Here is a 27,268-nt window from a genome sequence, read left to right as displayed (position 1 = left end):
TGCCACCCACCGTGAGAAAGGGCGCATGCCCGAAACGCGTTGGTGTGACAGACTGATTGTGGGAGTTTGCTAACATAAATCAGTCATCTATGATTCCTGAGTGCTGCGAATTATTTTTGTATTTAAAAAAAAAAAAAAAATATATATATATATATATATATATATATATATATATATATATATATATATATATATATATATATACGAAATTCACTGAAAAAAACATAGGTTTTGCACATGTTATAGTTAGGAAATAGCATTTACAAAAACCTATGAAATTCACTGAAAAAACCATAGGTTTGACACCAGTTATAGTTAGCTGGAAATTTTACTCGCATAAAACCAATGAAATTTCCACGTTATAGTTAGTTGGACTCACTATAACTTGCGCGTGCAATGCACTGCTGATGACGTCACATATTACATCACTCATGACATGGTCAGTGATGACACTATCCAGTGAATGTGTGTCTTTTTAAAAAATAAATATGTGTTATATATGTATATGTAAAAGTTGATGGAAGAATAAATGTTTAAATAAGTGATTACTTGGATGTTTTTCTTAAAACAAATTGATTGGTTAACTGGTTTATTAAGTGTATCTTAGTGAATACATATATTAGAGAGTAATGTTTAAATATTTAAATATATGTATTAGTGTTTCACTTTGTGTATAAGTGGTTGCATGGGTTGGTGAGTAGCTACATGTGTATGTATATGGGTTATTAGATGTTTTTGTTAGTATCAGTATGAGTGTTTGTATGGTTTGGTGGGGGTATTACTTAACACATAGATGCATGAATGACTGACTCTCTCTTTGTATGTGTTTTGAAGACAGCATATGTGCAGGACCGTATGGGTGGAAGAGTGTGTATATGTGTGTGTTAGTGAGTGAATGACTGTCTCACTAGTGTCTTTATCAGTAACTACATCTGTTTTAATCTAATATATGTGAATATTGATCTATATAAGTGAGTATATGTGAGAGAAAGAGATTGTAAGAGTTCCTGTTTAGATAAGTATGTGTTTCTATAAGTGATTGTTTAAGAGAGTAAGTATGTGTAAGTTTCCATAGAAGTAAGGTGGTTGTGTGTGTATAGCTGTATATGCAAATAAATGGGTGTTCAATAGTTTATTTGCATGTGTGAATATGTGTGAGAGTATCTTTTGGATGACTGTCGGTGTGTAACAGGATGTATAGGTGTATCACTACATATCATGAGTGAGTATATGTACGAGTGACTATATAGAACTGTTGATCAATGAGTGGATGGGTATATAGATGGTGGAATTATTGAATTGGTTGTTGTAACTGGTATGGGTATCTCCTTTTTTTTAAAAAATTTTAGTTTCTATTTTTGAATATGTGTTTCAAGGGTTACATTACAGTGAAAAGAGGTCTGTCACTCTGTCACAAGGATGGTGTCATCAGTGATGTCATGACTGATGTCACTGACCATGTCATGAGTGATGTAATATGTGACTTCATCAGCAGTGCATTGCACGCGCAAGTTATAGTGAGTCCAACTAACTATAACGTGGAAATTTCATTGGTTTTAGGCGAGTAAAATTTCCAGCTAACTATAACTGGTGTCAAACCTATGGTTTTTTCAGTGAATTTCATAGGTTTTGTAAATGCTATTTCCTAACTATAACGTGTGTAAAACCTATGGTTTTTTAATTGAATATATATATATATATATATATATATATATATATATATATATATATATATATATATATATATATATATATATATATAAAATTTCTATGGCAAAATGAAACCCCTCATTTTGTTCCTTTTCAAATTAAATGTATTAAGTGTTACCACTTTATTCCAATCAAGATGACTTCAGGTGTGCCATACTTTTGTCATAAGACAGACTGTTAGCGTTCTAGTTGTTCTTTAGAACACTCTGGGACATTCTGTCATTGGGCTATAGTTGGGCTACATCTGGCTGATATTTGGGCTACATTTGTTTTTTTTTGTCTCTGGTGGCCATCGTTGGGCTACATTGGGCTACATTTGGGCTCTAACATATATATAGCCCAATATATATTTTTTCAAAGTTAATTTTCTCAGCAACTACTGAACAGATTTACACCATTCAAAGAAAAGCGTAATCTGCGAGCCGGACTCTACCTTTCTACCAAATTTCTTATAAATCCATTTAGCCGTTCGAGCTGTAGCCGTGTCTAAACGTCCTATGGAAAATAACATGGGGAAAACACATTTTGGGACCCCCCTTTTATCTCAGCCCCCACTTGACGAATCCCCCCCAAACTTTCAGGGAAGGAGCGGAGCAGGCCATCTTCTTTGAGAAATTCGCAAAGATTCGTCCACCGGCGCCAAAGTTATTCTCAAAAGAATGTTGCGGATTTCCTATGGAAACTAGGTCCTAACTATAACTACCTACTGGCGACCGCCTGTAGGAGATATATATATATATCAAAGAGTTTCCCCTGGGTGGGATGCGCTTACAGGTAGGAATTAATGCCAACGCAAGGGCGCGAGCCGCGAACAAAGTCCTTTTCCTGCCAGACGCGTTTCGGGCCAACGACCTCTTCAGTGGCAGACCATGTGACATGACAGCAAGCACCAGTAAATACCCACAGTAATTATACGCAGGTGTAGCACCTGAAGCAATGCTTTCTGGGACTGGTGGTTTAGTAGAACCCAAGTGGGTCGCCGCCGCCATTCACATGCAAAAAAGTATTAAAAGGATTGCCAATGTCCCCGCAAGCACCCCGCAAGTAAAAGGTACTTCCCGTACCACAGTAAGCTGCCCAAATGAGGTAGCTGTGGACCCGCAGTTTTTCCGCGGTAGTACAAACCCGCGACCGGGCTGGCCGCTAACAAATGGAAGAAAGAGTTGCCCCTGGGTGGGATGCACTTACAGGTAGGAATTAATGCCAACGCAAGGGCGCGAGCCGCGAACAAAGTCCTTTTCCTGCCAGACGCGTTTCGGGCCAACGCTCTCTTCAGTGGCAGACCATGTGACATGATGGCAAGTGGCAAGCACCAGTAAATACCCACAGTAATTATACGCAGGTGTAGCACCTGAAGCAATGCTTTCTGGGACTGGTGGTTTAGTAGAACCCAAGTGGGTCGCCGCCGCCATTCACATGCAAAAAAGTATTAAAAGGATTGCCAATGTCCCCGCAAGCACCCCGCAAGTAAAAGGCACCTCCCGTACCACAGTAAGCTGCCCAAATGAGGTAGCTGTGGACCCGCAGTTTTTTCGCGGTAGTGCAAACCCGCGACCGGGCTGGCCGCTAACAAATGGAAGAAAGAGTTGCCCCTGGGTGGGATGAAACCACCAGTCCCAGAAAGCATTGCTTCAGGTGCTACACCTGCGTATAATTTCTGTGGGTATTTACTGTTGCTGGCCTTCATGTCACATGGTCTGCCACTGAAGAGGGCGTTGGCCCGAAACGCGTCTGGCAGGAAAAGGACTTTGTTCACGGCTCACACCCTTGCATTGGCATTAATTCCTACCTGTAAGTGCATCCCACCCAGGGGCAACTCTTTCTTCCATTTGTTAGCGGCCGGCCCGGTCGCAGGTTTGCAATACCGTGGAAAAACTGCGGGTCCACAGCTACCTTATTTGGGCAGCTTACTGTGGTACGGGAGGTGCCTTTTACTTGGGGGGTGCTTGCGGGGACATTGGCAATCCTTTTAAGACTTTTTTGCATGTGAATGGAGGCGGCGACCCACTTGGGTTCTACTAAACCACCAGTCCCAGAAAGCATTGCTTCAGGTGCTACACCTGCGTATAATTACTGTGGGTATTTACTGGTGCTTGCCGTCATGTCACATGGTCTGCCACTGAAGAGGGCGTTGGCCCGAAACGCATCTGGCAGGAAAAGGACTTTGGTGCATCCCACCCAGGGGATATATCTATATCTATATCTATCTATCTATATCTATATCTATATCTATATCTATATACACACATATGTGTCACACAAATGCCCAAAAGCTATTTCCGAGGGCACACGCAGCTTGCCTGCCATCCGGCCTTCACATTTGCGGCTTGCTCCTTTGTTCTAGGAAATTTGGGTCCCGACGCGTTTCATGGCATTAAGCCTCTTACTCATGGGCTCTGTTTGAAAAGATGCAAGACGGGCTTTCTCAATCGTGATTCCGGCTTTTTGATGATTTGTCATTTGCCCCCAAGCATCCTGGGATTTGTAGTTCGTTTGGAAAGCAATTATTTGCCCTGAGTGGGTGTCTTGCCAACTTTATGCATAAAACTTATTTACACTCCTTATAGTAAGGTCCAAGAATTTGGGGAGCAATTATTTCACCTTTGGTTCACTGCACTGCTAAATGCTCAAAGTAGTTTCAAACTGCAGCCTCTCATAGCGGTTGCCGAACCGCGATGAGGAGCACCGTCTCTCCACTACAGAGAAACTGTGAATCGGAACCTTCCGACTCGTGAACACAGTGCAGCAAGCCAGTGAAAATAAGGTTTGCCCCCATATGCTTGGACCTTACTTAAAGGATTTAACAGTGTAAGAATCGGACAGATGACACCCTCACTGAGGGATAACTAACATTCGCTACGGACTACATGTCCCAATGTGCTTTTGGTGCATATTAATGAGCAACCTAACAAGGAGGTGGTGCACCAATAAATATAGCCAGAGGGCGCAAGCGCAAGCGAAAAGGTGTTGCCTGTTTAAACAAGTGCCCATGAAGAAGAGGATTTTCCACCTCGAAACGCGTCAGCCACGATGATGCATGGCATTGGGACAAATCAGTGGGAAACGAAGGCCGGAGGTCGGCAAGCTGTGTGTGCCCTTGAAACAGCTTTCGAGCACTTTGTTGGAATATATATATATATACATATACTGTCTGTGTGGTTGCACTATGGGGTTGACTGAACAAAAATAAAAAAGGAATAAATACATACCGATGCCTGTGGTGCTGTGTGTCCTCGTCGGAGAAGAGTAACGCAGAAACATATACATACATATATACACATACATATATATAATCCTTAGAAAAGGCTCCTGCCGAGATACTAGGACCCTAGAGGGGTGGCGTACACTCCGGCGGAGCGTGCCGGTAATCACAAATTGTACAAGCTGCAAGGCGAAACGCGTTGTGTGGAATAAACCTGTATTCCATTGAATCGTGTTGTTGGACTCATTTCCTGAGAGCGTACTAACGATGTTTGGGAAAGGACTTTGACATACATATATATATGTATATATGACGCGCTGGACCAATACAGACGTAATTATAGTGAAATCAACTAAATAAAGCCACTCCCTTGAGCAATAGCAATAGTAAAAAGACTCTAATTACACCAGAACTGCCCCTTTTATTTTGCCATAAAATCAAATTACAATTAATGTTTATAATCGTCACGACAATTATGTTTCGCAGTTGAAAAATCCCTATAGAAATATTATGCATACAAATATACTATATACAAATTCATGCTCTCAGACATTGCGGGATAAGAATTTAGTGCTTTATATTGGCTGCTGCTAATACAGCTAAAAGATGCCTTAAAATCCAACGCATAGTCTAATCCCCTCAATGAAATGTACAACAGTCGTGTATAAAGATGGGGGAGTCCATGATATTAATATTGCCATTCTACTCAATACAAACCTAAAGTGCACGTGCAAAAAAAAATGCCAGAGCTACCTTATGTGCAAAAAATGCAGTTTTAAAAAAGTTTCAAAATGTATATGTATATACACATCAGGCTGGGTCAGCAGCTATACTCATTTCCGCTTGAATAGAAAAATAAAGTGCTAGTCCAAGATTATACAACATTGAGTACATACTCGGCATAAAATTCAGTTCAAATTTGATAAACTATCTTTAGATGATAAAAAATAGTAGTTACACAATGTTACTCAAAGATAAAAAATGAAAAAAACAGAAAAATATCAGTCAATGATTAGATCAGGTTAAAACAGCAGGCATCTACATAGCCCCAGATCAGTATGGTGAGGGACACAAGATATTCTAAGTATACTAGTAAATGTCATACTGTGATCAAGTATTCATATTACATGAGGAATATCCACTTGGACTAAGGTCACACATTGGGTACCAGATGCCTATTGAGGGGTATCATGTCCAACCAATCCCATATCAACCGATTATATATTAATATTTTCTAAAAATATTTAATAAATACCTTAAAAATATTGTAAAATGTTAACAAATCCATGGAACAATTGTTGAAATAAGATGTATAGTTTGGAGATTAAATTTTTTTTTAAAACAGATTTTATTGTCTGAACACAGATGTTATGCAAAGCTCCGCCATCCAGAGTCTACTGCCATCATCAATATATCAGTAATAGCTTCAGCAATTTTAGAAACGAAAAGGAAAATAGAAAGGAAGAAAAGAAGAAAAAACACAACCACCCAAACCCCCCCCAAAAAGTCCCACCCCCCCTTGCGCCACTGCTTGTCTCACTAACAACATAGTGTCCATACACAGAGTTTGCCAGGTCTACCAAAGCACCAACCATGGTATCCCGTAGTCCAGCATATCAGAGAGTCGGGAGGATGGCTTCTTCGGGCGGCGGGTCCAGATCCAGGCCCCTATAGTCTGCCCATCTCTACCAGATTTTGCAGTGCTTTCGAGGACATCCCCTGGCTAGAAATATGGGCTGTTCCAATCCCATACAGAAGTCCATCCCGTTCCTCTAGGCGGCTAGGGATGGGGCCTGGGGCGCCTTCCATTCTTTGGCTATATCACGCTTCGCCAATGTAAAGCCTAGTAACAGGAAGTGGCAATGGCGCTGGTACCTGTTGCCCCATACCCCAGCCATAACATGCAATAGAGCTAACTTAGGGTCCCTCTGGAGCTCCCAGGCCAGAACCTCATCCAGGCATCTATGCACCCCATCCCAGAATCTCCACAGCGCTGAGCACTCCCATATCGTGAAGACATAAATTCGGGACCCCCTCTAATCTTAATTTATGACCAGGGAAAAGAGAGGACAACATCTATCATAACACAATAAAGTTCCCCCATGGCCTTAATATACTTTTGCATAGGACATAGCTCATATACTTAATTAATGAACCTTCAGATTAACACAGGTACACACATGATTTTCATATATTTTTTGATATTTTATTCATTTTTTTGTGTAGTATATCAAAAAGAACTTTTTTTCTTTATATTTTTTTTTCTCTTTTACCCTATGTATTCCACACTTGATCAATAATACATATGTACATATAAACATTTAGATTAAATACATAGTTTCTTTGTCTTTATAATTCAGTATCTACATAAAAACACTTTCTATAATGAAAAAACGAGCACCCTGTCAGATACACACTTCTCAACATTCATACCTGCTCATTCATACAAATATACACACTTCCATTTACACCCTGAACAATTTCTGTGGTTTGAGATAACACTGATGTTAGTCGTGAATCTCCACGCCAGGTCGACGCGCGTTTCGGTGGACTCGTACCACCTTCCTCAGGACCAACAAAGGAAGAGCTTACTCTTCCGCGTGTGTACGCAGGGTACCTGCAATTATAAATATAGTACTCCCATATCGTGTGCAGCAGTGTACCTACTTCCGATCCGCATCGGAGACATTCGGAGGACGCCACCATGCCCGCCCTCCACAAACGCTGTCGGGTAAAATATGTACGGTGTAAGTAGCGGAATTGAATCAGACGCAGGCGAGTGGAGATTGACGCCCCCCTGGGACTCTCTAGGGCCTCTACCCAGTTCTCCTCATCCATGTCTCCACGTCCTGTTCCCAGGCAGCCTTAAGTCTAAGCAGGTCAGAGGAGCAATGACGCACAAGTGTGATAGCTTCTTATCGGGCAATTCCCCCATAAAGAGTTTGGCTTCCAGAGGGATGAACTCGGGGAGCCGCTCCAGACCCACCAGATAGGGTGTCCGAGCATGGCGAAACTGGAGATATTTGAAGAACTGGGTGCGGAGCATCCCGAATTCCTCCTGTAAATTTTCAAAAGATTTGAGTGCGCACCCTGACATAACGTCGCCAAGGGTAGAGATGCCTATCGCGTCCCATCCCCGAAAGCCCATCAACGCGTCCATCTGGGGCAGTAGACCGTTGCGCCAGAGGGGGGTTTCCTGGATGAGCACATTCCACCAACCTATTCTACGCAGCGCTTGCCTCCACACACTAAAGACTACCTGCGTGACCGAGGGAAGGGGTCTCTGAAGCGGCGCCGAATACAGCAGCGTATGCAAGGGTGCCGAGCCCATCAAGAACCTCTCAACAGCCTAGGCCGGATCACCCCTATCGCCATACCACCAGTCATTCAACACCAGTAGGTGCACCGCTTGATGGTACGAAAGCACATCCGACGTGGCTAGCCCCCCGTGTATGTCGATAAAAAGCACGTCCGCAATGCCACCAGCGCAATGCCCCCCTCCCACAGAAACCCACTCAACGCCGAATTAAGTTGCCGGAACCAGCGGGGCGAGATCGCATGCGGGTGATTCTGTAATTGGTACACCAGGCGTGGGAGCGCCACCATCTTAAAAATAGCAGACCTGCCGAGTATAGACAGCGGCATCCTAGTCCATACCTTCATGTCTTCGCGTGTGCGATCCCATACCGGGTTAAGGTTGCGATCACGGGAGACAGCCGCTTCCTCAGATAAAAAGACTCCTAAATATTTCACCCCGTCCGTTGCCAACTGAAGGCCCGAAGCCCATTCTCCTACGTTCTGTCGACCGCCTAGCATCCAAAGCGTGATTTGCCTGGGTTCATATAGAGGCCAGAGGTTTCACCAAAAATGTGTAGGATGCGCAGCAGCCGCGGCACGGAGCGGTCCAGGTCAGTAAGAAAAAATAAAAACATCATCCGAGTACAACGCATTTTTATCAGTGAGGCCTGCCGACCACCGAAACCCCTTAAGTTGGGCGTCTATGCGCACCCACGCAGCAAGAGGCTCCATAGCGAGCGCAAATAAATACGGGGAGAGGAGACAGCCCTGCCGTGTCCCACGTTGGACTGGGAACGAGCGAGAGACTAAACCCCCAACGCGCACCGAGGCCGTGAGGTCCGTATACAGCAACTGGACATACGCCAGGAAGCGTGGGCCAAAGTTGAGACGTCGCAATAAGGCAAACAGATATGTCCAGCTCAGGGAGTCAAAGGCCCTGTCCATGTCCGCCAGGAACAGTGCCGCCGGGTCCCCCAAATACCCCTAGGCTGAAATCGCGACCTGGGCCCGCCTAATATGGCGAGTAGCCCGCCGTGGCATAAATCCGGCCAGGTCCGCAATATATGGCTTGAGCCTAGTGGCCAAGGCCTTGGCCAGTATCTTGGCCTCCGTGTTCAGTAAGGAGTTTGGGCGATACGACGCATGGCTCTCCGGAGGTCTCCCGGGCTTAAGGAAAAACACCACCTCGGCATGTCGCCAGTCCGGCGGGAGCTCTCCACTCTCACACGCCTCCTCCACAACCGGTCGGAGACGCGGGCCCAGTTGTACCGAAAACCGCCAGAAAAATTAGCTAGGAAACCCGTTGGGACCGGGTGCCTTACCCGGATTCAGCTCGTCCAATGCCGCACCTAATTCGTCATCCGATAGTGGCCGGTCCAAAAGGTCCCGCACCTCGTCCGAGACAGCTCTCGGGGGGAGATCGTCTATAAAGCGCTGGACAACTGCGGCCTCCAGGCATTCCTGGGGCGCGTACAGCCCCTCATAGTACCCCGCAAAGCTCTCAGCGATCGCAGTGGGTTCGAGTATGGGTTCCCCGCTGGGGTCCAGGATCTGGGGCAACGGCTGGGCGTGCATGATACCCTGACACAGACGGTGTAGCATCTTACAGAATTTGTCGCCCCACTGGTAAATCCGACTACGGGTGGCCAGCCAGGCCTGCCTCGCCCCGTCCAGCAGTACTGTGGCATACTGCTGTTGCGCCAGTACCAGCTGTCGTCTGGCAGGTCCACCACCCTCCTCCCGACCTCTGCGCTCCAGTGCCTCCAGCTCTGCCTCGCGCCGCACAAGATCCTTCCGTTTCTCCCTCCGGGCCGCCGCACACCAGGAAATATCTACGCCTACCATTGTGGGCTTTAGGGCCTCCCACAGGGTAGTCGGGAGTCTACCGAACCCACGTTGGAGGTCAGGTAATGGTCTATTTCGACAGTCATGTGTGCCCTGTACTCGTCCTGCATCAAATGCCAGGCTGACATACGCCACCGAAGCGGCTGTCTGGTCGGGCCTACGCTAAGTGTGGCGGTTACTGGCGAGTGGTCGGAGAGCGCCCGTGGCAGGATCTCCGTCGATAACACTCTATGGGCTAGGACCCTCGGGACAAAAATGTAATCCAGTCTGGAGAAGGAATCTTGTGCTGTGGAAAAGTACGTGTAGTCCCTACGTGGCCCATGTTTGTATCTCCAAGTGTCTATCCAGTCAAGGCCCGTGACCAATGCATGCAGTCTGGTGGCGGGTCCCCCCTCTTCCCCCCCCATCCTGGGCATCCGCTGTGCTCCGCCACCTATCGCGGCTCCTCTCCATCACATCATTCCAGTCCCCCCCTATAATGGACAGTGTATCGGGCATTGCGCACCAAAGGGACAAGAGCCTCTCCACCAATGACCACTGTAGCGGCAGTGGGGCGCTACTTTATCACCTCCAACCTCACCCTGCACAAAGATTCCATGTCTGCCATGTATATCCGTCCAGATGTGTTTGTGTAAGTAAGGAACCCTACGGTGTATAAGGACTGCAACCCCCCTGGAGCCCCTCGTAAAACCTGAGTGGAATGCGTGCGTAAACCCAGAGCGCTGGAGACACAATGCCTTCGTACCAAGTAGATGCGTTTCCTGCAATAACAGAACATCCACACCCACCCTTTTGGCGTACTGAAAGACCGCCCCCCGTTTCACCTTGTCCAACATCCCCCAAACATTCCAGCTCAAAACTCGTAACGATCCAGGGCCTACCCGCCCTCCCTCCCCGACAGTGGACATTTGAGTAATACAGCATATAAGGAACTAGCGTCTCCAAGACCCAGCCGGTGCAGTACATGGCAATCAGCAAGCAGCAAAACATGCGCAAATAATCCCCCCACTCCCAACCCCCAACACCAACCCACCTCCCTCCCCCCACCCAGTACCTCCCAAACATGGAAGCATCCGTCGCGGTCGGATTGTAGTCTAGTCCCCAACGGGGGGACAAGGACCACCCCCCAATGGATCCCCCAGCGCAAGCCCATCTGAACGAAGCTGTCACTCCCTCCCACCCATTTGAACCGAGTTGGGCTCCCAGCCTTAAGCAACAGTTCACCTGAGCATCCACACCAACCATATACAGAAACCTATATTCAAGTCCCACAGCAGTCAAGGTGCTTCAGTTTGTTGTCCCTGTGCCGGGTCACCCCGGCGAGAAGCCGAGCCAGAGCGCGAGCCACGGCTCGAGCGCGATCTCCCGCGGCGCCGGCGCGGACTCCTGAGGCCCTCCCGGGCTATTCCGCTGGAGGATGAGTCCGACTCTCCATCCCTGGCTGTGTTGACCCGAATCTTCACCGTTTCGTCCGTCCACTGGAAGACCTCCTCCGGTGTGTCGAAGAACAGAGTGCGGGGCTTGTAGATAACACGCAGCCGTGCTGGGTAGAGCAACGCGTACTGGAGCTTGAGGCCACGGAGGCGGGCCTTGGCCGCGAGAAATGACTGCCGTTGTTGCTGCACCAGCCTCGTGTAGTCCGGAAAGATGAGGATATTTGCATTCTCATGTGTGAGTGTGCCCTTCATTCTCGCTTGCCGCAGGATGGTATCCCGATCCGAATAATTTAGGAATTTGGCTATGATCGGCCACGGGCGCGCTCCAACTGGGGGTTTCTGCATGAGCGCCCGATGGGCCCTCTCCACTACGAAGCAGCGAGATAACGCGTCTGCCGGGATCCAGCCCTCCAACCATCGAGCCAGGAATCACTCCACATTGTCCCCCTCACAGCCCTCCGGGAAACCAACAAAGCGCAGGTTGTTCCGCCGGGCACGACCTTCCGCATCCTCGACCCTCATAGCCAGGCCCTTTTGCACCTTCTCCATGGGCGCGACTTTTTTCTTGAGAATGGACACATCGTCTTCCACCTCCGAGATGCGAGTCTCCGCCCCCGTGATGCGCTCCACTGCGTTCCGTAAGTCCTGGCGGAGAAGGGTGACGTCGGACCCAACCGCCCCAATTTTGGCGTCCAGCATGTCCCTTGATTGCATGATTGCTGCCAGCAATGCCGCATTATTGGGTATAGGCACCTGCGACCCCCCCAGCACCAACCGCCTCCGTAAACTTGTCAATCGTCCCCTGCTTGCCCTGACCTCCTCCGGCTCCACCTCGCGTCATCCCACTCCCGGAAAGCGTTCCACACAGCAGAGTCTCTGGTGCCCGTCCTATCCTGCTGTCCCAGAGTCGGCCGGGCCGGCCAGATAGACAGCCCAGCAGTCGTTGGCAGTTGATCGCAGGTCCCGGGGTCCGTGAACACCGCTACCAGCACTGGCTCCCTGCTCCGCCGGTCCGGCTACCAGCGAGGCCGCAGACGGGGACGCGTGATCGGAGCCTGCAGCCAGCAATGCCCAAGCAGCTCCAGGGGTCCCCCCCACACACACCCTCCACTGGTCTCCAGACGCCGCAGAATTCCCCCTCCAGGGTCCGATCTGGCCCCCGAAGCTCTCAGCCACCAGGCACACTCAACTCACCGCTGTGGCGATGACCCAGCCGGCTGCCCCAGCTCGTCCCCTGCAGTCCGGGCAGCTTTCGCCAGGTCCCACTCCCTCTCTGCTCCTACGGGGGTGCCCTCTGCTGTTTAGAATGGCCGCCCAGCTGCGTCCCACCGCAGGCTCACTCAAGGGCGGATGGGCGTCTCATAATGGCGGCCGCTCCCGCCAGCCGCTCCAGTATTCTGCCTCTACTCCGCCAGGCAGGGCACCGCTGTTCTCTTCGCGGCTCCCCAGTGGGGGATCACGGGGCCAAGGTACACACCGCTCCCCAGGTGGGTGCGTGCACCGCGTTCCACCCACGACTGCCGCCGGCAGCCGCGCCCGGCCTGGGCCGCTCCAAAATCGAGGTCCCGGCTTTGTAGTCCCCGCCGGACCCCACAGACCCCGCCGCGTCGTCAGGCCGCTGCCCGTCCCCGGAGCCGCTACAAGGCTGCAGCCGCCACCGGACGTCGCCCCAAGCCAGGCGACGGCACAGAAGCGTTGGGTGCCCTCGTGGATGCTCAGGGCCAGGATCTGTGGTCAGGATAGATTTAGGCTGGTCGGCGCTCACGCTCTACATGACCGCCATGATCGTCGGCTAAGCCACGCCCCCCCCCCGGAGATTCAATTTTATATCTGTAAGACACCTCATTACAGAAAGTTGTATAATTCTTCCCCTGTGTTCAAGCCATTAGGCATTTTAGTGTCTAGTAGTACAATAAAATGTGATTCCAGTTGGTGCAATAACCTTTCTCTGTTCCCTCCTCTGATTGATTTAGGTACTGATCCAATCACAAAATAACTAAGCTCATTTAGGTTATTATCATGCATAAGTTTAAAATGACGAGCCACCGGGTAGTTTGGGTCGGAGTTCACCACCGCCCTCAAATGCTGAAGGATTTGATTAAACACCTGAAGCTTTGTACTTCCTACGTTTCTGAGTTTGCATGTGGACTCTAATACATAGACGCCGTACTCGGTGCGACATGTAAGGTGACCCTGAATTTTGAATGTTAATTCTTCAAAGGCAGTGGTGTATTCCGTGAAATTTTTTCCAAACTTGCAGGCTCGGCAACTTGTGCATTTAAACAAGCCATACCTTGGCGACAACCAGGTGTTAGAATCCACTACCTCTGGGCTGGTTCTAACAAGCGCATCCCTCATGGAGGGAGTGCATCTGAATGTAAGGGTCGGACGATTAGGCAAGATCTGTGATAATGTCAAATCAGATCATATTATCGGCCAGTGTCTGTAAATAATCTTCCTGATCCGTTTGTACTGGCAACTGTATGTTGTAATAAGCCTGATTGAGTCAATAGTGTTGGATGATTGGCCCTGTAGGTACTGCTATCGGTCAATGGTATTGGCCCAGTTCCGGGCCTTTACCAAATCCTTAATCTTGTAACCCCTAACCGCAACCCTTTTCAAGGCTTCTGTTTGGCAGGAAGTGAGGTCACTCTCAGAACTGCAAATCCTTCTAATATGCAGGAATTCGCCGTAGGGAATACTGCGGATGAGATGGGAGGGATGAGCACTGCTGGCATGGAAAATGGAATTGCCAGCAGTGCTCTTTCTGTACAGCTTGGTTTCACTCCTGTTGATCTTAACGTAAAGCTCCACATCTAGAAATTGAACACAGCTAGTACTGATTTATGCAGTAAATGTTAGATTCAAATCATTGTTATTGATCTCATTAACAAATTGTACAGCAGACTCCTCCGACCCATTCCAAATGACACAAACGTCATCAATGAATCTCCACCAATGGAGAACGTGCAAATCATATGTGGTTTTATGGGTGGCTCGGAGGACCCGCTGCTCCCACCAGCCAACGTGAAGACACGCATAGCTGGGGGAGAAGCAAGCCCCCATCCACCACCTCCGCAATTGCTGGTAGGTCAACCAGCAATTGCAGGAAAGAATTGTTGGTTAAATATGTTTCAATCATACACAGCATCTTGTTGTGCTCATAGAGACCAACACTACGCTTGCCCAAAAAGTACTTGACTGCATTAATGCCATCTGCATGATTGATGCTGGTGTACAAAACACTGATGTCCATTACAATGAGACAATAATCTTCGTGCCAAACAACCTCTTGTAATTTAGATAGGAAAAGCCCTGTAGCCTTAATAAATGATGGCAGACCCTCCACAAATTAATGAAGGTAGTAGTCTACGTATTTAGACATTGGTTCCAAGAGACTACGTTGAGCAGAAATAATGGGTCTGCCAGGTATCGGGTGATCATCTTATGTACTTTTGAGATAAAATACAAGATTGGTGTTGTGGGATAATCATGTTTGAGGAAACTGTGCTCATTCTTGCTGAGAAACCCCTGACGCTTCCACTGTGCTATCTCTTTCAACTCTTTATCCTTTATTGAGTCAATTCAATAGGTAGAGCTTTTCTGTAACAAAGAGCGTCACTCAGATGTTGCTCAGCTTCTTACGTGTAAAATTCCCTCAGCCATAAGACAATGTTTCCCCCTTTATCTGACTGTTTGATAAGCAGACCCCTGTTGCTTTTCAATTTGTGCATGAGCTTGGAATATTGTACATCCTGATAGCTCCTGCGATGATTTTTGCGCAGAACACTTTTGTTTAAGCTCTTCAGGTCCTCAGTCACACAATCATTAAACACGTCAATGGCGTCTTTTGGCATCATTGGGATGAATTTAGATGGTGGACGAAAGGGACTTTCCGTGGTACTACTACTATTTATTCCTATTGACAAAAGGTCAGATTGTGTAGAAGTGGCAGCAATATCCTCTTCAGAGGCTAAGGACTGTAAAGTTCTCAGCAAGCTGCCTCAGAAGCCTGTAAAGTTGATGCAGATACGGGAGGTTGATTGTGTAGCAAATCTGTTGTATTTTTGAGTATGTAATATTTGAGTAATTTCAGTTTCCTGATTAATTTAAATAAGTCCACCCTAGATTGGACATATTTGAACTCGTTTGGTGGACAATACAAGAGCCCAAATGATAATAGTTGAATCTCCGCAGCAGTCAAGGTAGTAGCTGAAAGGTTAATTACTGTATTCCCAGTACCACTTATTGTTGGGGCCACTTCTTCCTGTATATACATACATACATATACATATTATGCCAGTGTATTCCTGAATACTGCAAACTGTGATATCTCCCCGAATGAAAATGCATTTCTGTATACCTTCAAAACAGTATTATCTCAAAACAAAGTACTTACCCAATTATGAAGTTATATATATATATATATATATATATATATATATATATATATATATATATATATATATACACAGATATATATATATATAAAAATACCTGTTATTTTTCTAAATTGTTGTGGATCTCCTTTTTGTGTGTGCATCAGTTCACTCTGTGTGTGTAACAAATGTCTAACACACTGCTCTGATAAGACGAAGACGGCTTGACTACACTACGCCAGATAGAGCACCTTGGAATTTCTAGAACAAACCTCTATCCTCTCATAAGAGATACCAGAACTCTTTAAACAGCATAACTCGTTTTGGTATACTATGTAAAGAGCCAGCTTCCTACATGTGGTTAAGTCTGATTTCGGGCCTGTCAGCCCTTGGGGAGCTTGCTTGCCAGATCTGTGGAGTTGGAATGGGGCTCTGAGAACCAGTCTACTAGTGAAGCTTCACCCGAATGATGCCTATAGTGAATGGGGAATACCCACTATTGATTGAGCGAGCAGGGAGTGGAACTCAGGGAACCGCCTAAAGATACACTAAATTCCTCACCTCAGGGGACTGTGGAAGTTGTTTGTTAATGTCGCATTTCCCTATGTGTTAGTAGTGGTAAAACAAAATACGTATTTCTCATAAAAACAAGTATTTGGCTAGACAATATTCTATTGCTAATGCAGTGTTTATTTTGAGCTGTGAGCCCGTGTTCACTCCCTGTATCCACCTACCCTGAGAAGCCTTGGACTGCCCAACGCGCACTATTACTAAGAGTGAAGTGCTGAAGGGGAATTTAGCCGAGTTGATCAGGCCCTTGAACATCAAGAGTAAAATGCCTCAGTCCCCAAGGCTGGGCCCAGTAACTCCTATTTGCCCTTTGGCCCTCTGAAAAGGGGTTCTGACAAGAGAAATGATGCTGAATAAACGCTTTAAAACCATACAGCCGCCTATAGCTTCTGTTTCAGTTTGGATAGCCGTGTAGTAATATTTGTAAATGTTTGTCTGAAAGACCATGTTGCTCTCCAACATATGTCATATATGGAAGGGTCACTGTAGATGCTTTTCTCTGGTGTAAAGTTCCCATGGCTTGACTTTTAATGTCTTATTTGCTAACTGTGAACATGTATGAACTATTTCCATCTGGCTATTGTACTTTTAGGCTCTGGTGTCACCAAGTCTTGAGGGGCAGGTAACACAAAAAGGTGATTACATTTCTTGATTTTCTTTCTTAAGAGTAATAGTTTGGTTTAAGAAAGCTTTATTCGACAATGTTTGTCATAAAAGCAGGTCTACAGAAATATAAAATATTTATCAGCCATCAAACAGAGCAATAATAAAAGTGTAAAAGCATCTGATCTTATATGTGAACAATCATGACCAAGGACTAATTCATACGGACTATTGATACTGAAAAACAGCTACATGTAATAACAAATGATAAAACAGTAGCAAGAAGAACAGCAGCAAATATCTTGACCATATAATAGTATTTCATACAATAATACGATTTAAAAAAAATGTATTAGCCCAAGGCTCAAAAGTAGTAGGTCAAAGACTAGATCATAAGTAAACATTAATGGTTCGTCAAATTGATGGAGACATACGTGCTCTGATAACCCACATGCTGCTTACAAATTTGGCTTCTGCGATTGCGTTACAGGGTGACGCGTCAGTAAGCAGTATTCCCAATGCATCGCTACTCTTTCTAGTGCCGAGATTCCTGCAAATTGGTGCATATCATGCTTTTCGGGGGCCAGCATAAGCTAGACAGATAAACGGCATATGGGCACTAGATTCTTCCACATGCTCGCAAGTAGGGCATTTGCTACTTCCATTTTTAGCCCATTTTGCAGTGTATGATTTTAATGGCAGAGAACCCACTCTAAATTGGAAATATAATTTCTGATCAAAAGGTTTGGATATTACATCTCAGTGCTGTTCCAGGCGAGGCAAGAGTTTAATTTCTAAAAAAAAAACAGTCAGCGTTGAGCTATCACTTTTTCTTAGTGTGTTTTGGATCACCAATTCCAAGTAACTTTCCTTTAAGATGTCTTTTGAAGGGAACTGGCTCTATTATGTCTCTAAGGCCATCAGCATAATTTGCCAGTTCTGGCGTCCACCAGATTCTGCGCCAGTACAAGATGGGGCATACTCTAGCTAAATCAGCCAGTCCTTTCCTGCCTAGATCGTACAACAATAGCAATACCGGTGTGCTTTGAGGTAAACTGCTGAATTTACGCAGAAACCTTTTTTCTGAAATAGTTAGCTGGGTAAGATTCTTATGATCCAAAGTTCCGCCCTGTAGAGTACCGAGCTCACTGCATTTGTGTTATATATCTGTAACACCGGATTAACTGGCCTGGTCAAGGAAGCATTGAATTCAATATGGAGAGCACCTGATAGTTGCCGGTGTTTCTAAGTGGTGGTATCAATCTCCATCTCATGTCTTTTTGCAGGGTAACTCCCAAATAAGTAAAACAAGCATTGGCATAGCCAATAGGTCTCGCCTTTGGGACCTTATAAGTGTTTAGTTATCCAGCACAATATCCTTAGTGCAACAACATCAACTGTTGCCTGGCTAAACACTTATAAGGTCCCAAACCGAGACCTATTGGTTATGTCAATGCTTGTTTGTTATAAACTCATGACCAGCAGGCCACCCAGAGACAGGACCTAGTTGCAGTCGGGTAACATAACATTTACTATAGGTAATCGCATACCAATACCAGAAATACAGACAGAATAACGCTAAAATAAGTGACTAACATAAGAGACAAATAAACAGCAACACTGGTGGAATACCACTAGTATGTCAATGGTATTATATGTTGGCAAGGCTTGAGCTGCAAACACACTTAGAGCGAAACCTAGCTATATTCAGATTAATATAAGCAAAGTTTATCTACCTGCACAACCGTGAAATAGGACAAATAATCTAAAGGTAGATTATGTGTTAAAACGCAGAACAGCATGGTATCTTTTAGATCGGCCTCAACATTCCCTACAAAGAAGCATTTTAAACACGTGTATAAGCCGCAAGCTGGCATAACGCCACCAAAACCCAGAAACAGACTAACTCGAAATTAAATAAAGGCAAATATACAAATAAATCAAATTATAGGCGTAAAACAGAAGAAATGTCATGCCCTAGCGAGCGCTTCTTTATCCCTATTTAAAGGCATAGACTAGAGGCTCAGTATTTTTCACTCCGGTAAGTATAGCAGTGCAAAAAAACAACCAATTGGACTCGGACTCTGAAATAAGTACAGGAGAATTACACAAATAATGTACAAATGATATGGATAATGAATTTGGCGTGTGTAGCGGTGAATAGGAAGGTACATCGCGGCTTTTCGATTTGAAAAAGCCACAAAGCACTTCATTTACGTGAACATTTCCACAATAATCTTGCCATCAATACAGCGCTTGGAATCTACCTCTCTGATCACGGCTGGCATAGGACCTGCATCGTGGGAGGATTTCTGTGCCCGTGAGAGCTGCAAGCGAGGCGCTCTGATGCCAGTACACGCGCTGTTCCCGTGAATTCTTGCACCCAGCACTACCGCCTGTCTTAATTTCCAAGCCTCAATGCAGTCAAGATTATTAAAAAAACATTTTCTTTACATGCACACAGATTGCACATTTGGGTGGTGGCATGTTTTTTATTTCCCTTTTTTACTGTTGTGACATATGAAATAAATAAAATTAAAAAAATCTATAAATAGTACTTTGCATAGCCCAAAACTATTGTCTTTGCTAGGGTCTGTTTAGAAACGCTGCACAGTCAAATGAAACTTTGGCGCGTTGCAGTCACAAATGACTAATCCTGATAGGCAGATTTTTACAGGAGCAGAAGACCATTGCAAAAGCAGAAACTTGGTCAAAAGTTGGGATTTGTGGCAGTTGCACGTGAGAACTAGAACATCAAAGCAGCCGCTTTTGTGGCGCCTGCTGTCTGTATGAAGGTGAGAAGAAAAACAAGCATTTGCAATGCAATAGGTCTCGCATTTGTGAGAGTTTAAGCTATTGGCATTGTAAATGACAATGCCTTTTATTTCTATGATTGGAAAATTAACACATAAATAAAAGGCATTTTCATGTACAATGCCAATAGCGCATACTCTTGTAAATGCAAGACTTATGCAAAGGTCTGCCATCGTCCCGGGCTGCTTAGATAGTGAAAGCGCACATGGTGAGCTGAATGTTGCAGGAACGCATGTCGATCCTGCTGTAGAAGAAACTACTTAAAGAAAAGTGCTTACAGACTAAACTAGACGCAAAGCGAGATTAAATGAGGGCAATAAAGAAAAAGCACCTACTCTTTGCAATGAATGATATTGGAATGGCAGATACCCTGCTTTGCGCTTAACAGCCTCGTTGTAACCTAGTTCCAGAAATGTTTATAACACAAACCATTCTGTACATCAAGAGGGGGTGGGGGAGATCAAAGAGATAAACATATATTAAAGCAAATAAAGAGCCCAGAGATAAAAGCAAAAAGAGCCCAGTCGAACATCAGCACTGGTTCATTGGGACAAAACGGAATGTCCACTATTATGCATTCACCTCAACTCCCGATAAATAATACGAAGGCTCCTTCGGTCCTGTGGGTGCTTGATAAGTCTGCTCAGTTTTTTTACCTGACCTAATATTGTTAATACAGTGTCTGCTCTCATCGTCTTGTACCTTCGCAGCACTGTTTTTATTTCCCAAACAGGGTGCGAGGCGGAGTTGTCCATCCCCTCATTCAAACGTGTGATCTTGAGGTTGCCCAAGATAGCTACTGCAGTTACCTTAACACACCGAGCTGCCTTCCTACAAGGTGATGTTCCTTTCTTGCAGTGCAGGCTCTCTGTGTAAATTTCTGCAGCACCTTTCAGCCTCGCCATCTTCCTGATAAAGTGGAGAAGGAGGGAAAGGAACCAGGATGTTTTCGCTGCCACCACCGGAGGATCCGACCAACGTCTACCACGGAAGGAGATTGAGCTGGGTGCCAGAATGGATCCTTGGCTTCAAAAACCAATGAATGGGCAGGCAAGGACACGTGAGGCTATCTCGTGAGAACACATCACAATGTTTAAGATAAGAAACCAGAGTGCGGCTATTAGTGCGGCCATCTTTAAGTAGGCAAATCACTGTCATAGCAACAAACTTAAAATGCATTAGTTAAAATAGGTATTATTTAAATAAATGAGTGTTCCTAATTAAAGTAAAACCATCAAAGCAGTGCACACTCCTCTGTGCAGTATCAACACGCCAGTGATTCGCACATTCAAAACTCTCGATAGTGGTCTGCATTCACTAGCGAGTTAGTGACCAAACAAGCTACAAACTGTTCATATTATTGTTGTAGTGCACATGGGCGTGCATACATACTGAGGCTATTGTGTGCACAATGCAGTGTTACATGCAGCGCTTACCCCAGTGATGAGCAAGTAGGTAGGACGTGGCCACCAGCATGGTAACACTAACCAATAAAACAAGCAATTGTATGACAACAGGCGAGTGGCGCGGGGGGGGGGGGGCAACACAGACGTGCGCCGAGCACTGACACAAGCACGAGGCAATTCAATTAACAAAGAAGAGTTCTCCAAATGACAGATAAGCTTTGTGAGCGTAACAGCACTGTACTTGGTCGGTGCCTTCTTAAAACAAGCGGGAGGCGGCTCGGGCGCAGCACGTCTTCCGGAGACGTGCGTGTTCACAGAGCTGAGTCTGCTCGTGCACAGGCCAGTAGCCGCTCGTGCACAGCTCTAGACTCCCTTGCCAGTGAACACGGCGACTATAGAACTCGCTGGCGGGAGCGCTTCGCGCTCCAACACCAGCTCGCCCTAAAAAAGAAAAGAGCGGAAGTAAAAGCAGAGCGAGGCAAACAAAGGGAGGGGCAGGGCTCCTTAATGGAGCAGGGAGGGGATGGGGTGCTCTTGGTGCTTAGTGAGGTGTGTCAACAGCAGCACGGTGTGTGGGGGAATGCAGCGTGTTCTCTAGTGAAGTGAATCCAAGCACAGGGTTTCATGTAAACCGCGCCTGTGATTAGCAACAAAAACAAGTCCTTTTAGATCTATCTCACACTCTAAAAACAGCATGGGGGAGGCATATAAGTGGTGCTTTATAGACTCTTAACAGAACACCATTGCACTCCACTGACAGACAAGAGCCACAACATACATCGCCATCATGTTGGAATGGAAAGAACAAGCATTTACAATGCAATAGGTCTCGCAGCATTAAAGTTTGAGTTATTGGCATTGTGTATGACAATGCGTTGCATAACATTTTTAGCAAACTTTGAATTTTCATAATCTAGCAGTATTACTGACCTTTGAGTCAGTCAATAGTTTCATTTCCTTCACTGGCCTTCTGTGCATTTTCGACTCATAAATCGAGAGAAGGGCAATAATCTTTAATGACGCGCTCCACGGTGAATAATGCTTCAGTGTTTACCATTTACATCCTGCACACTTTAAGGTAAGCGGTTTCCTAATGCTTAATAACAGGTTTTCCAATTTCCCAACTGATTAGTCTGCATAGCACTAATTTCAGAATGATGAAACTGTGACCCTTGACCCCCAGTGTACACACTGTCTTTGCTCAGCCCAGTCAGTCAGTGTGGAAAGTCGCTGCTGAGACAGACCTGTGCCAGGAAAGACACTCTGCAGCAGGGCGCCCGTCCTAAAGACATACGAACGGCTGTAAAGTGCCCACGAGCGCCACAGGAAGTGAAGCGAGCGGGACTGTTTTTCACGCCGAGACAGTCTAGTTTTATGTTTATGCAAGTCTGACCACGTAGATGAATGTGTTTATACAACTCTAATGCCTTTTTATTCAGGTCTCTTGTTTGTGAGATCTGAGCATTGAAACCCTTTATAAATGTGCTATTAAAACTCAGTGGGTTTGCTCACAATTGTCACCTGCACACGTCACTTTTTCCTCCTGGAATGTACCGATTGCTACCTCTTGTATTTCGTTTGCTCACAATTGTCACTTTTACCTTATGTAACTTAACTTCTGCTTTTGTAATCTGTGTAATGTTCTCCTCGTATATCAGTTCTGTTCCTATTGTGAAGCGCTCTGACACCTTCGGGTAAAGTCCGCGCTATATAACATTGCATAAGTAAATAAAAAATACGAGGGAGCGTGAACTGTGTGAATATATATAAACACGCATAAATAAAATACAATAAAATAAATACGGATGGGCCGACTGGGCCTGCCATGGCCTGGGGCAGAGGCTGGTGTCGGCGTCAGTTTGCCTACCTTTGAAGTGCGCGTCACCGTGTCTCTTCAAGGGCTGGGCCTCAGCGAAAGTGAAACTTGTTGTGGGGCGGGACTTCCGGGTTCTGAAGCCCACGCCACAGCTTGGTTTGTGCACAATGATAACCCGAGGGCACCCCGGGGTTGGACCGTACAGATGCCCCGCTGTTCTTCCTGTCCGGTGGAGGCGGATTGCAGCCCGTGCTCCCGCAAGCCGGACGTGGAGCTCAGGAACTCGACACCGAGGACTGCGCCGGGGGTCTGGCTCTCACGGGAAGGTAAGAAGCGTGCGCGCAAGTGAGTCTGCTGTGGCCGGGGGAGCGTGGGGCTAGGAGGAGCTGACAGTGTGAAGCGGAAAGTAATTTCAGTGAGCAAAGGAGGGTCCTCGTGTGGGAGCCGTTGTGATGTGTGAACGGAGCACTCCTGTGCGCGGTGATGGGCAGCGGAGGGGGGGGAGGGAAAGTGAAAGTAAGCAGCAGGCTTCACTGTCTGTGTAAGCGCGCGTTCACACTCTTCGACGCTCACAGTTCAATGTGTCTGTGTCTGTAATGCAGCGCACGTTCTTGTGCGCGTGGCCCGCTCAAATCGCCTCCTTCAAGAGGCAATGCGCACGGCCAGGTGCTGTCTCCTGGGAAGCAGACCCAGCGACAATAGATCTCTGGCGGACACAGCGCTTACGCGCTGTTAAACGCCACGAGACCTAAAAAAGGAGCAAACCTGGGGGTCGGTCTGTAGTGGTGACCGGGGCGCCCAAGAGACTGAGCTAAGTGGAAGAACAACAAGCAGCCATTAAGAATTTATGGTCAGTGTCACGATGTGTGAACTTGGGAACACATAGATATAAGCGGTGTTAAATGTAAAACGTGCCACTATTAAAAGTCAAAAACTTCTGTAAAAAGTAGCGAAGGAAGGGAAGGCAAAAAAGGAGAGGTTAGATAAGGCGTAACGGCCAAAGCTGCAGACTGAGTCCTTGTGTAATATAACTTGTCTTCGTGTAAAGCGCTCCAATGCCTCCCGGTCGAGTTTGTGCTACATAAAGCTGCAAGAAATGACGGAGCAGGGTAGGAGTGATGATGGGAGATCGGGGTAGAGGGATTGAAATGGTATTGGGTGGAAAGACGAGGAGAAAGGGCGAGAAGAGTGACAGGAACACGGGTGGGGGAGAGAAGAAAGAAAGGGAAGATATGAAAGAAGGCGAAAGAGAGAGCAAAGTGGCTACAACCAAGATGGAAAAGGGGGAGAAAGGTGAGGGTGGAAAGAGTGAGGGTGGTGAGAGTTCGTGCTACATAAAATTGCAAGAAAACACAGAGCGGGGTATGAGTGATGGTGGGAGATCGGGGAAGAGGAGTTGGAATGGTTTTGGGTGACCCGCTGAGCGGACAGAGCTGCAAGAAAACACGGAGCGGGGTAGGAGAAATGGTGGGAGATTGGGGAAGAGGGGTTGGAATGGTATTGGGTGACCCGCTGAGCGGACAGAGCTGGGGGCGGAAGAGTCACAGGGAGGTCCATGTGTGGGGTAGGAGTGATGGTGGGAGATTGGGGGTGGGAGATCGGGGAATAAAAGTGCAAGAAAAAACGGAGCAAGGAAATATGGAGCTTGGTAGGAGTGATGGTGGGAGATTGGGGACTAAAACTGCAAGAAAAAGTGGACAGAGCTGCAAAAAAAGACGGAACAGAGCAAGAAAAGATGGAGCGGGGTAGGAGTGATGGTGGGAGATCGGGACTAAAACTGCAAGAAAAAACGGAGCAAGAAAAACAAGAAAAAACGGAAGAAAAAAAAGGAGCTTTTGGGGAATAAAACTGCAAGAAAAAGCAGACAGCTGCAAAAAAAGACATAGCGGGGTAGGATGATGGTAAAGTGAGTTCATAAACAGAATGAGTAAACAAACCAAGACAGCTGTGATTTAGATGTGCTTTGCAATCTAAACCAAGTTCTACAAACACCGGAATACAAATAGAAAAAAAACAAGACGTGCACGCACAGAGACTAAACAGAAAAGAACAAGACGTCAGCGTTTAGTTGCTTCGGCCGTGAAATGGATCAAACAGGCTCTCGCATTGCTGTGGCGGGGGAGGCGTTCCTTTGATGTCTGATGGGGGGGGCCTTTGAAGTGATGCGAGGGACAAATGGTGGAATGGTGGTGTGCGAGCGTCGGATGGCGGGGTGGGGGAGCAAATGGCGAGTGCGCGCACGGAGCATATGCACTGTCGATAATCCGCATTGAAAAGCCCCTTGGTAAGCTTTCGTGGAGCAGCTCTCTATATCTCTCGCAGAGCGATAGCTACGCAATACGCTAGGCAAGACCTAAAAATTAAAGGTGAGCCTTGAGGACAGTGGATCTCCAAAGGAGAATGGGAGATGAAGCACAGCAATATGAATAATTCAAGTTAGACAGGGTACAGTTGGTGTCATCTGCACAATGCAAAGCCCACTGTGTTTTAATATCAACCTGTTATATCCCTGTTGTATTCTTTTTATTATCAATCTGTGTTCCCACAGGAACATAGCAGTCTCATGGATGTAATCACCAGTCACTTTTAGCCATCTTCTTACTTGGTGGACTACTTGACCCATCCGCAAACCAGTCTTGTGAAGTCAAAATGCAGAAAAAAAATCATAAACTGTGCTTACTAAGAACAAATTCAAAAGCGCAAACTACTCAGTAAAACTTATGTTAAATGAGATCAGCAGTGGAGTAAGTAAATCATAGTTATGTTGAGTAGATTAGGCCTACTGATACCAAAATATTTGCAGTTTCAAGGACCACTTGGAGGTTCCACATGACCCAGATGAACATGTGCTCCAATCTTTGAAAGAACAAACAGGGGTTCTTTGGTTGGCTCGCCTCCACAATGTGGTTTCTTAGGGATTCAAGGCAATAGACTGCAGATGTCATGTGATATTCCGACTAAAGGCATTGGGTACACAGTTAAATATTTTAGGCTTTTGGCAGTATGGGGCAGAAATACAGCAGCATGACGCATTCACCTATAAGGTACCTTAACTTTCAGATATGTAATGCTCTCTAAATAAATGCATATACATTTTTAAAAAGAAGTTTCATTTGCATCTTGCCAGCTTGAAAATGTGAACCCAGAGCACAATAGTCATAGATGTTTAGGATGTCTCCTTGTGAGATATTGAGTAACACAGGACTTATTTATGACTTCCACTCAACAATTCCAGTGCTTCTTGCCTTTTCAGTTACAAGTACTGCTAATTTAAATTAAATTCATATTGATCAATCTCGATCAATAGTTACAACAGGAATGCTAGTTAATAAAAGTTTGTTGTAAGAGCACTGCGTCTTGGCTACTTGATGTAGAAGCACGCCAGCATGCTCTTTCCTTGTATGCAAAGGGGCAAGGGCAATAAGGAGTGCTAGCATAAGCTACTGAAGGGGATCTTTCACTAGATAAAAGGGATTGCAGGATAGCAAGTCCGGGGCTGGTAGCAGGGGCAGGTGACCAACACATTAGATGGGGGGGAAGACATTTTGAGAAAACAAAAAAAGGAGTGCGGGAAGGGCAGATAGTTGGGGGGATGAGAAAGAAGAACCACAGGGAGATTGAGCAAGAAAACACATGAACTGCTGTAGAGTACTGAAAGGAAAAAGAAGTCGGAACACCAAGAACAAAATGCTCCTGGGCAGCACAAAACCAAGAATTGGAGGGAAAGCCATCGAATCAAGAATAGATATTGAGATAGACAAGAAAGCTATCCAATCATGAGCAAGAGCCTGACCAATTAATATTTTGTTTATTAGAAACTAAAGCGGTCTGCAGCAAAGCCCTATAAAGGACACTAACAATAGGGTTTTATTAACACTGTAAGTTAAGATTACCTCTAGGATACATTTTGGTTGTATCCTTATAACTATATTACCTTTTGAATTACCAAGTGAGCTTCATACAGTGTACTAAACAGTACACATTATCGATAGTCATTGCTTGCCCTTTTGTGCTCCTACTCTTTTGAAGCTTCTTTGCACTTGCTTCAAACATGAGTACTATGCCGTAGCACAATGCACTTTTTGTACCAACCATGTTTTATGTGAATTGTGCCAATTTTGAATCAACGCAAACACAATATACTCTTGTTTATAATTTACCTGTGTGTCCTGGATAGTGTAATTTACACT

General features: G+C 45.9%; 1 protein-coding gene across 6 annotated transcripts in view; it reads right to left on the bottom strand.

Moving 5' to 3' along the window:
- The window catches only part of PIKFYVE (phosphoinositide kinase, FYVE-type zinc finger containing), a 2,266,845-nt gene that overhangs the window by 2,128,840 nt on the left and 110,737 nt on the right, over positions 1-27,268 (bottom strand). The window lies entirely within an intron of this gene.

This window comes from Lissotriton helveticus, chromosome 3_1 (assembly GCF_964261635.1).
Source record: "Lissotriton helveticus chromosome 3_1, aLisHel1.1, whole genome shotgun sequence".
Lineage (NCBI taxonomy): Eukaryota > Metazoa > Chordata > Amphibia > Caudata > Salamandridae > Lissotriton > Lissotriton helveticus.
The sequence above is the reverse complement of the archived record's forward strand: the minus strand, read 5'-3'. Positions and strand labels throughout refer to the sequence as shown.